We start from the raw sequence: 11,630 nt of genomic DNA on the forward strand, positions 1-11,630 counted from the left end.
CATCCTTCCCAACTACAGCTCACCAATGCCCTGTGCTCTCTCTGGATTTCTGCATGAGGTGCACAGACCTGAGGATAAGGGGGAAATCCTGAGGCTTTACATGAGATCAGGAACAAGGCTGCAGTTCCTCTGCCACAACCCCACCCCCTGTAAGTTGTAAGACCCCACAGATCCAAAGCCTGTACTTCTCAGTGGGAATCAACACAGGGGCCAAACCCTAAAAGAGGGTAGCAAAGGCTTGATGTGAGCATTGCCTTCCTGCCCAGCTGCCAAGAGCAGCAGCTCTGCCAGGCTGGTGCCAGGCCTGAGGTACGACACCAAACCCCGGCTGGAGATTGCACTTCTGACTGCCGGCATTCCTGGTGCTTGTGAAGCGCAAACGGCCTCTGCTAGCTCCTGAAGGAACGTGGCGTTCAGCTCCTCACGTAATCAGTTTGCTACCCCTGTCCTGTGTCCTGGCTTGCCTGTCTCGAGTCTCATGCTGCTACGTCACAACTTCCCTAGAACATCCATCACGAGGGTTGTCACTACACACAGCACCAGCCGTGGCAAGTAGTTTTTCCTCCCACACTCCTCACGTGCAAATGTTGATTCCAGTAATCACCTCAGAAACAAACAGGTGAGTAAACAAGAACGAGATTTCCACCTCTCCACCCCCAAAGAAATTTTTACATACTCAGCAATTTCATGGAGTTATTTCCTTCCTGACATGATCTACTTTGCCTTTGAAAAGAAAAAGAGAACAGGGCTGTAACTTTACTTGCATGAATTTCAAGGAAAGAACCCCCAAAATTCGTAAAAGTAGTTTTCAGACAATTCTTAAAGATTTATCATCCACAATACATGATCCAGTCAGTTCGTAATGAGTCTTTCATGACCATGGAAGATTACATTAATTCTCAACAGCAGTAACCATTCACATTTTTTATTAGTTGCTTTACCAGTGAATATCTACTTAGTTTTTAATATAATAATTCAAAAAACTCCACATTTAATGAAAAAAATCTTCAAAGAGAGGAAATACCTAGCCTGTGAAACATTGCCTATATTTTCTTCATTTGTAATTGTGTCTGTTGCTGAAATGATCTTTTTAATAATGAAAGAGGATTTTATAAGTAATAAATGTAATCTCCTTTCAGTTCACATACCAGTGCAGACATTACTGGTTTATTCCTTACAACCTTCTTCACACTCTCACTGTTTTTCATTTTAGCTGTACCTTTGCAAAAGTTTCTCCTGGCAGGCACCCTGCTCTTGTTTCCTAGAACATATTTTCTTTATATATTTATCTCAGTATCTCTGCAAATTCTTTCCCTTTCTGTCTTCTATATTTTTTACATCCTTTTTTAAAGTATATTTAACAGTCACATATTTCAGGATTTTAAAGGCTTTGATGTTTGTTTTAAATAACTCAAGATTTATATTGTGCACATGGCATTGGTTCCAGATGAACATCTATCACAGCTCTTTTGGATGAGCTCATACTCTCTCAGGAGTTATCTGATGCTACTTTAAAGATCTCTCTCCATTCTATCCCTACAGATCCTTCCAACATCACCACATTCTCCTCATAATCAGGCTTGGGTAACATGTCCCAAAGCACCACTAAAACAGTGCGCAGCAAAGCCCTCATTTCCACAGCTCCTCCAACCAAATTACAGTGGGGCAACTCTGGTGAAACTTCTGTTGCTGCTACTTCAGTATGGCAATTACTTCCCTTCAGCACAATTTGTGCTAGAGCAGAATAAAATTGCTCAGAGGATGATAAACCTGTATTGTCTTTGCAATTGCAGTACACTTAAATGTCAGTTCACTGACACTTAAACCAGGTATTTTACATTGCTAAGTATGGAAGAGTGGGAGAAATCTATCTCTAGTGTCAATTACAGAAGTGGGGAGTTGCAAAAAAAGTTTCCAAGATAATTATTCTCTGTCTAGCCCTGCTTCTCTACTTGCAAAGTATGGCATTGCAAAATCCTCAGGGAGTTTTTTTAGGAGATCAAACAGTGAAGATTAATTCCAGCAAAGACTTTATCTGTTTCAATAGGTAAATGTTTAACAGATTATGCTAATAACTTTGCCTTTAGCAGTTTAGCCTGGAATTACTGATTATTGTGCAGTGGTGCATGAAGCTCATTGTCTAAATGATCCAGATAGTAGTTCTTTCACAGATCTTGAAAGAATTCTTCCAATTTTCTTACCTGCACTGGGTCTGCCAGCCATTTTGGCTATAAAAAGAGCTTTTCTACCCAGCATCCAGTGGTTTGCAAGTGAAGCCAGCCAGCTGGAGTTCACCCACACTTGTAGAAAGGTATTAATCTACTCCACCTGCACTTCACGTAAGCAGAAGAAAGATAATTTCCAGTTCCAAGAGCTACCTGACCCCACTAGCACAAGTTTACAACCATTGCTGAGCAGCTGCTTCGATTAAAGTACTCACGATTCTGAGGCTGTCAGGCTTTAGCAGTGATGCAACTTGAAAGGATTTCTGGACAGAGAGGACTTGACTGTCATGTATTTACATTATGTCAATGCTGGTAGTCCTCATGTCAAGCCCCAGGACATTAGTACGTGCTTCTTTAAAAAAAAAACCAAACATGTAGAAGAGTTGAAAGAAGTAAGAAGCAATGAGACACAGGGGCATTTCAGGTTTCCTAGGGGAACATTGCCCCAAATAAACAGCAGAAAGGAGTCAGGGTGAGGGCCAGCTCACCCCAACCTGACCTTCTCCCCTCCACCTTCCTTTTTGGCCAGGGCCACACCTTTAGACAGCACACTCCAAGCCACAATAAACACTTGAGCCCCTCCAGATATCCCAGGAGCTTCAGGACACCTGGATGAGCTGCCATCAGCACTCACAAGGCAGTGGAAATGGAAAAGCTACCACAGCAGTCTGGAGCTCTTTACCTGCTACAACCAACCAGACAAACACTGCACCCACGAGAAAGGGCAACCAAAGTCTTGTACTTAGTGAATCCAAAAAAGGATTCTATTTAGTGAATCCTTAGGAAAGCTTGACATTAATGGTAATTGTTAATGTTCAAAGAAACAAGGTTAACAATTAGGACACATAAATAAACTTCAGCTCTTTATTATGACAGATTCTTCTAAGATTTCCATCTAAAGACAGAATATCCACATTACCACATCAAGCCATCTTAAATTACAGATTCTATTTCAGTAAGGGTGCATAATTCTGTATTTTTATACTAGAAAAATATTTTTAATTTGTACAGCTTAAAAACCCACAAAACAGTTAAGCATTTAATTATACAGAGGCATTTAGAGATGCAAACTGCACCAAACATCTTAACATAAAGCAGAAATTTAAAGTTTCCAACAGACTTTCCTCATTCCATTTTATTTGACCTTTTTTTCATTTAAAAACACAATTGACATATGTTCAACAGACTTCAGAAGGCAGAATGTTTTAATTAGGACACCACTCCTGCAAGACCAGAAATAAGAGCTAAGAAAGCAGAGAAACAAAACTATAAAAAGACCTGGCTTCCCATTTAGCCTAACACAAAACTTTCTCAAACAATTTAAAAACTACCACATGTGGAGGATATAAGTTTGCTTCTCCCTCCCAGCTTGCGCACAGTCCATTCCTGCAAATGCACCAGCACACACTGCACCAGTAATATCCAAGAATGATCACCTTTAGTCCAGATGTTCAATAATATCACAGAAGCAATGAAAACAGTATTTACGACCAATGCTGTAAAGGGGGCAATTTTAATCCATTGGAAAATACCATTATAGAAACTCAGCATTTCTTTGGTTTTCAATGAAGTAAAATTGCTTTTGGTCTGGTTTCCACTGTTGCTATTTTTGTCTGTTTGAAGCACAATTCTTCTTTCTTTTCCTTGGCCAAACACCTCTGTTGATGGATGTACAAAGCAGACCTGCCTGCACAGGCAGAGCAGAGCCTTTTCTTAGGTGATTTCATATATTGTAGCAATTTTATGATTCATACACATCTATATCTTATTCTTGTATCAGTCCTGCATTGGTACTGATCCATACAGATTAGGAAAGGGCATGGACAAGAAGTTGTGCCTGGACACGGAGTGGTGGAGCAAAAGAGGAATTTCCCTGTGATACAGAAGCGAGATTTCAAAGGTAGCTTCACAAAGAGAACAGCATTTAGGGAAAAGATCAGGAAACAGGCAAGTTATTCCCTTCCACACTTTTTTTTCCAGCCTCTGCAAAGCTGCATTGATTGCAACCTACAAAAAAGGACCAATTATGTCTCTCAGTTGCTTTAATATTAAATCCAGTTAGAAGCCGTTGTAGTCATTGCTGTTCAGCCCAAACTGCCCAGAGAGAAGGGAAGGCCAACAAATGGACATAGCTCATGATTTCTGTCACAGAGCTGTGGGTCTTGTGCTTTCCTTCTCTCCCTTTCTAATTCTTGCTTTTAAAAGTAACACTACTGTCAGAGATCTGTTTGAACACCCCCAAAGGCACTTGGAAGGCCTCACCAGCTCCCAGAAAGAAAGTAATTACCCAGCTTAAAGCAGGACTACATCTGTCACAGCACTTCCCAGGGAATATGTGGCTAATTTCACACACACAAAAATCCCAACTGGACTCCCAAATTGAGTAACTTCACCAAGAGCATTGACAAAAATCACAGTCTTTTTGGTGTATAAAAATGTGTCATTAGCTTAGATAAACAGTTATTTGTTTCTTAAACCATTATCTCTTCTGTACTTGTTTCAACTCAATTTTCTTGTTTCTCCTCTCATTCCTTGTTGAAGAGCACATTTAAAGATATGTAACATTCCTTGTTTAATTACAACTCCCAATTTAGTCCTCAAATCCAGCATCTTCCATAGGAGAAGTTTTACTTCAAGTAGAGCTGTATCTTTACAACCAGACCACACCTGCACAACCTGCTGCTGTAACCATTCTGCCTCCTCCTGTGAGTAATATAAACATAATAAAGCAAGAAAACAATTCCATCTAATGAAGACGATGTCAAAGCATTCCCAGAACTGTGTCTGGAGTGGGAATGTATAATAGGTACTGTCTGTGGACCAAAAAAAAAAACCATCAAAACAAAACCAAAAAGAAAAGCAGCAAGCCCACACACCTCCTTTACCTTTCAAATTCTTACTGCATCAACTTCTCCATCTGCCAGTACATTCTCAAGGACTTAGGGGAAGGTTTTTGTCTTTTGGTTTGGTTTTTCTGCTCCCCACTATTAGAAGCATCCGTCTTCAGAAAAAAAAAGTCCTGAATAGTCCGGCTAATTCAAGCTGATTTACACTGATTTGTTGCTGTGCATGCCTCTCTAGATTCTCAACACAAGTAGTCACGTATTTTGCCCTTTTTTTTTTTTTTTTTCTTTTTCGAAGTTACTTTTACCTGCCTAGAGAAAAATCTGGTATTTTATACAATGTTCAAATTTCAAGAGGGACCATTTATCCCCGCCATCTGCTTTGAAGGTCAGTGCAGCTTTATTTGTTATTTCAAGTATGTAGCACATAAGAAGGCCTCAACATGCTAAGATGGTACAACTGCTGTTTAAATAATAGACAATTAACTGTCAATCTTCAAAGCATGAATAAGAGCTGTTAGGCATTGTTAGTAAGAATGACTTTTAATATGCTCAATATTTACACATGTGTTATACAGCAACCACACAAATATTTATGTTAAGCGAGAAAAGCACAGGGAATGGTCTGCATTTTGTTACAACTACATAATATTCTGCATGGCAGAAGTCTTCAAATATTATAGGTATGTTTGATGTCTCTGCTTTTAATTGAAGTTGGAGGACTGTGCAGGGCTCAGTTAATGAACCAAGCCAATAATGTTTGGAAATACTCTCCAAGCAACCATCCAAGTCTAATTCTTAGACTTGATCACAGACCCTCATTGAAGACCTAAAATTGTTAAACCTCTACAACTTCCTTATAGGAATTATTTCCAGTAATTGATATTGGACTCCTAGAACTCTTATAAGCCAATTTGTTTTTTACTCCTCATTCCCATTTAGACTGTAATGATGTCAAAAGCTCAGCTTGTCCTTGGTTTTGTCACAGTTTAATCCATATAAGGCAGCCAGACTAACCTGTCTGGAATGTAACTTGTGTTTACCTTCCCTTTGAGAAGATTGTAGTGAGTTTGTTCAGCAAGAGGAAGGTGACGTAGCTCACAGATGACATTGCCAAAGCCCTAATGGGTACACATTGCAGAATGCTCAGCAGCCAATCAAACACCTCACTCAGTTATAAGACAAATAAATGCAAAGATGTCACTTGTATTCTGTTTTAGTAATTCCTTGAAAAGGTGCTGTTATCAGAAGTGCAGCTTATCTATGCCTTCCCACCACTGTAGGAAATGTAGCTCTGTAAAAGGTTTCTTCAGACACTTCTACATGCTGGAAACTTGCCAGCTATTACTCATAAATAAATGTATTAATACAGATATATATGTGCAAAAGGGAAAAACTTGTAAGTTCAAACATGAAGGAAACTCAGTAAGAGTCAGAGTAGTGTTGTGTCTACACGGCACAGACTGAAATTCTGCTCCTCCATGAAGTCTTGATACATTTCCTTGACTCTCTGAAGAAATTGAGAAATCATACAGAAAATGGCAGCACCAAAAAGAAATAACATCCCAAACTGCATATGAGCAGTTGATGAGCATATTAAGACAATTTAGGGCCCACATCTGAAGGGAGAAACTTGGAAGCAAACTTTTCAAAATTCCCATGCAAGTTCCCTAGACGTTTAGGGCCTTCTTTCCATGACCATTATCATTTCCATTTGGATCACTTGTCAGCTGAATATTCTGTGGATTTTTCTTCCAATTATTCCTTGCATGGCAATTGTGCCCATTTCCTCCCCCATGAAGCTCTACCGTGTTTCTGTTATTCCAGCCCTTCTCACCTGGTCACTGCTCCTGCAAACAGTGGCACCAGAGCTCCTCTGAGAATTCCCAGCTCCTCTGAGGACTCACACCACTGTCTGCCTGCTCTTCTAAGTGCTCCAATTACCTGCTACAAAAACCAGCTTGCTCCATTGTCATGTGGGAAAGTCTGTTTTAGTGCCTGGAATGGAACCTGAATTCCTGGTCTCTCCCCAGTTCCATCAATTGCTGCCAGAATAAACAAGGAAGAAAAAAAATATCCCACATCAAAATGACCTGAAAATGAGCCCTCAGATTTTGCTATTGCCTGATAATATACTGGGTACAGAAATTCTGCAATTATAAGTTTATTACTCAAAACTTCTCCACTAGTGCATGATACCTAGGTATTTTGGAAAAGTAACTTCCCACTTAGCCCTTCATTTATTATCAATAGATATAGCTTTTAAATTTGTAATTTGCTGCCTTGAGGAGATGAAGGTACCATTTGACAGAGCCAGCAGATATCTGCACTTACAGCTTAGGTTCAGTAGGAAACTAACAAACAAATAGGAAGGAAAATGCAATTAATTATCCTTTGAAAGGTCACTTCTCTTATTCCAGTTAGAAGAGACAAAACATACAAAAGCACACCATCTCCCTAGCATTAACAAAACATACTCTAAAAGGAGAGATGCAACCCCAGGGCTTGGCAAGGAGCCTGGAAGCACTTTTCTGTCCTGATAGCAGCCTTGGAAGTATTTTCAGAAGTAATCCTTTCCTTCCCAGAGGTTCCATGTCTTCCAGAAAGCACACAGGCTTAGAACTAGCTATTCCTAAAATAATGCCTTTCACTGCCACAATATGCTGGTTATGATTTAAAGAGAGGCATTTAAACATCCCTTTAGAGGGGTCTAATTTGGCGAGAGTATTTGCCACATAATAATTTTCATCCAAGGAATTCCCATTCCATAGCTTTTCACATAGTCAATCACTCTTGCATTGCTCACAGGAAGCAGGAACAGGATAAAAAACCAAGCCAAAACATGGTATGTAAAACAAAAAGAATTCCCTATTGATGTCTCCACACATCACTGGGAGCTCTGTCCACAGTAAATATAGTGGACTTTTCTATATTTGAAATGTTTCACTTTTCTTCTAATGTGCCCACAGTCTTGTAAATCTGAATTTCATCCCTGGCTCTAGCGCATGCCATTTTTGAGAAGGTTAACCTTAGCTCCACTGTCATCAAAGATCCCTTTCCTCATGCAGATGTCTGGGCAGAGCAGGTTCTCCTCATGAAACTGTGCAGGGGCTCTTGACGGCACCTCTTGAGAGATGTGCTCGTACCACAGATTGGAGAATTGACACATTTCACCAAAAACTTCCCAGGGAAAAAAAAAAGAGCAAAAAGCATGTGGCCTCTGGTGCCAGCTGGAATAAGCTGTAATAAGTAAGAGAAGTAGGACTGCAGAGTAAGAATATGCCACTGTTAGTTTGTAACTTCTCAGAATAAACTGTTTTATATCATATTCCAGGAATATTACCAAATAGCTGCTGTGTATCAGCTGACTCAGTGTGCTGGTGACATGGAGTAACAGTTCAAAGGAACAAAACCAAGGAATTCAGAGTTTCACATGCTAATGATGCTGGAAAACTTAGTCACCTAACCCTTTGGCAAGGTATCAGAGTACTAAATGGCAACATAGCCTCAAGTAAATTGAAATTGCATAGTGCTGTCTCATCAATCCAAGAAAGAAAGTGTGACTATTACAAAGCAGATGTTTTGATTAATTTGTTATGATACACTGGCTCCAAAGTTGTGGTCTGTTAGGCAGTAATCCAAGACAGATCCAGGATTATTAGCAGCAGAAAAACAAGTTAGCATTTACAAAGCAGAGTTTTTCTGTAGCCCCCTCAAAAATAATCAGCTTTTTAAAAATCAGATAAAATGCATGTTGCTCAGGATGCTGGCAGTGACTGTGCTTAATTTCAGCTGCATGGCTTCCAGGTCTCACCTCTGGAAGGCCCTCAGCAGTTTTCTCCAGCCCCTCTCAATCTCCAGACTGATGGAAACACCCCCCCTTTCATCCATGGTAAGCCCTGTAATCACCTTGTCAGTGTCACCATTAGGTCAGACATGATATATACACACATGATCAGAGTCTAACAAGAAAAAGTTTTTATTCTGCGTGTTCTCCAGCTTATATACTTTCAACAAAGCGTGATCTTAAGTCATTAACTACATTACAATAACATATTATATTCATTGGTGCAAAGCAATTAACGTCAATATAATTGGCAAAAGTTTTACAGAAATTTAATAAGGCACATATACACATCTACTTATACATGTAGCCTAGCTTACAAAAATGTTCATGTATCTTTTAAAATCTGTTTCCTTGCTGGCAGCCTTGTCTTCTTCCTTGCTATGGATGCACTCGAAAATCATCAATTTTTATTTCTTCTATTAACTCAGCTTTGCTTGCAGGCCAGCTGTCAAGCCCCTCCATAGTCAGTGGCAGAGCATGAGCTCTCCAGGTGATCTCCAGGTACAATCACTAACAGCCAAATTTTATTAAGAAAGCATTTTAAAATACTGAAACAGTGTTAATTGAGGTTGAGTATAAACTGGGAATGACATCTATCAGTTTTGGATGCCCACTTGTGTTTCCAGGAGCCAATCATTTGAAATAACAAGCTACCAGTCCATCCATTCAAAGCCAGAGGTTGATGTTTTAAATCCTCACAATACACAGCTTTGGGTTATGCCACAGGGAGTTTCCAGATCCCAACAAAACCTTGGTGAAACGATGGTTTCACACTCAGCTGCTGTGTGGAAGAAAAAGCCCCTGTTAAATTTGGTTACACACAGCTGAACAGAAGGGAGCTGAAACAGCAAGGAATCTGTTATTTTTGACAGACCTCTGAAAAACAAATGGAGGACTTTAGGGATTCAAGCCACCTCAGTGTCCAGGCAACAAGCTTTAAAAGTATTTTGCTTTCAACTCTGGAAAAAAAAATTCACCACAAGAGTTAAGAAATCTTCACCAGCAGCAGCTCAGATACCACTGATTTTTATCAAAACCAAGACTAGTGAAATTGCCATTTTCTTCTTTCAAAAGAAAGTTACCGACAGCTTCTGATAAGGAGAAAGCATTAATATACAAAGTGTCTGTAGCCAGCGCAACTGAAGCCTCAGCTAAGCAAAGATTTTCATTTTGGATAAGAATGCAAGCAAGTAATGAAGACAGCCATAGGAATGTTGTCGTTGTTTTGTGGATATGTTTATGCCAGAAAATCAGAACAACACAGGAAACCAAACTTACTGATCTTGCTTATTAGCAGGGTTAGAGACCGAGGAGGGAAGGAAAGGCAAGAAAGCTGAGGTTCATCAGGAACATCTCTAACTGCCACATATCTCCAAGTGACAGTTGCCCTTATTAAGTTGTTCCGTTACTTATCATGTGGATCTGGTGAACAGTCCCATGCTAAGCTTCAACTCCTTTATGTCAAGCTTCAAATCCTTTTATCATCGAGTCTCCCCAAAGTGGGGGGAAAAAAGAGCACCATTACTACATGGAATCATCATGCTCATTCAGAAGCACAGATTACAGGTGTAATTGAAATAAATCCATCCTCACAAGTTTAACATCAGGGATACTGAACCACAAGAATCCTCAGAGGCTTTAGATGAGATGTAAAGATTACCCCAGTTATCTCCTCCTCATGCACAGAACACCACAAGCCTGTTCCATCCCTTCCACCAGATACGGGCCAAAGCCCTTACTCAAAAGCAACTGAGAGCAAAGTGAGTTAAATCAAGAAGAAACTTTGCATTTCCAGGCAATCCTACATGAATTACAATACTTGGAACAGAAAACCCAACAACAAAAGTGAAATGGGCAACATGTACTTGCCACTGTAATTGGAATAAGAGAGATTAAAATGTCTACCCACTGTGCAAATAAAGGATCAAAGCAAACACCATTGCTTCCTAGTTCCCAGGAGGTGAGTTTTGCTTTTTTCTTGTTTTGTTTGTTTAAATGAAGTATTGTTTATTCATTCTCCCATCTTTCAATAAAGCCATGAATGTCCCCAGTCAATGAGGCATGCTTCCTCGTGGGGTACTTGGAAAAGTACTGCACATTTAGAGAACTCTGTCACAAACATTTATTCAGTGGTTTCTTCAGAACACCATCCATGTGATCCCTCTCAGGTTTTCCGTTTGGCTTTTTTTTTTGCCTCCCCTGAAGCCTGGACTGCAGGAGAAAGAGCACTTGCTACCTGGTGAAACCCAACATGCTTGGTCATACAGAAAACCTCTTACTAGGGAAAGGAGCAAGAGGCTGATAGCTTCTGCAATAAGATGTAAAATAACACAGGAGTAATTATGTAAAAATTACGCCCCACTCTGCACCAGCATTGCATCCTCAGGAAAAACTCTGCTGTGTAAATTTTGCTTATTTTCCCCTGTGAAAGATCCCAGCAGCCCAACTGCAGCTCATGGCCCCAAGGCAGCCAAAGCCCCCTGAATGAGAGGCATCCAGCTCACCTTCCTGCTGAGAAATAGCCCAGGAGGAGCAGGAGCTGGGAAAGACAGGGCCTTGGCTACTCTGCCCAAGCTACAATGTGTGTCAGATTAAGACACCAAAACCACAGTAAAATTGAAATAAGACGAGAGTTGGGGTTTTCCCCTACAATCAGTTGATTTTGGTTACATTTAAAACCATGTTTTCCTTCTAGCTTCTGAAAAGAAAGACTTA

The sequence above is a fragment of the Onychostruthus taczanowskii genome, unplaced genomic scaffold, assembly GCF_017590055.1.
Source record: "Onychostruthus taczanowskii isolate IOZ18803 unplaced genomic scaffold, ASM1759005v1 scaffold63, whole genome shotgun sequence".
Classification (NCBI taxonomy): domain Eukaryota; kingdom Metazoa; phylum Chordata; class Aves; order Passeriformes; family Passeridae; genus Onychostruthus; species Onychostruthus taczanowskii.